Raw genomic sequence first — 475 nt, 5'->3', positions numbered from 1 at the left:
AGAGAAACATCGATCAGCCGCCTCCTGCACATCTCCCACTGGAGATGTGCCCGCAACCCAGGTACATGCCCTTGACTGGAATCGAACCTGGGACCCTTCAGTCCGCAGGCCGATGCTCTATCCACTGAGCCAAACCGGTTTCGGTGAACCTAGATTATTTTTGATTTAAAAAACAATTTAAAAAAGGAAATGGTAATACCAGCTGGTAGGATAATATAAAATAATATAAAGAAGAAAAATCGGCTGTGATCCCATCATTAAGAGAAAACCTCTGTCAACATTTTAATGTCAATCTTTCCAATTCCTTTTCTGGGTATAACTAATTTTTTAAAAATGTTTTTATTGATTTTAGAGAGAATGAAGAAGGGAGAGGGAGTGAGAGAAACATCGATTGATCTTGATCAGCTTTCCACATGCCCCCTACCAGGGATCTAACAGCAACCATGGCATGTTCCCTGACCAGGAATCTAACCAG

Source organism: Myotis davidii, unplaced genomic scaffold, assembly GCF_000327345.1.
Source record: "Myotis davidii unplaced genomic scaffold, ASM32734v1 scaffold415, whole genome shotgun sequence".
Lineage (NCBI taxonomy): Eukaryota > Metazoa > Chordata > Mammalia > Chiroptera > Vespertilionidae > Myotis > Myotis davidii.
The sequence above is the reverse complement of the archived record's forward strand: the minus strand, read 5'-3'. Positions refer to the sequence as shown.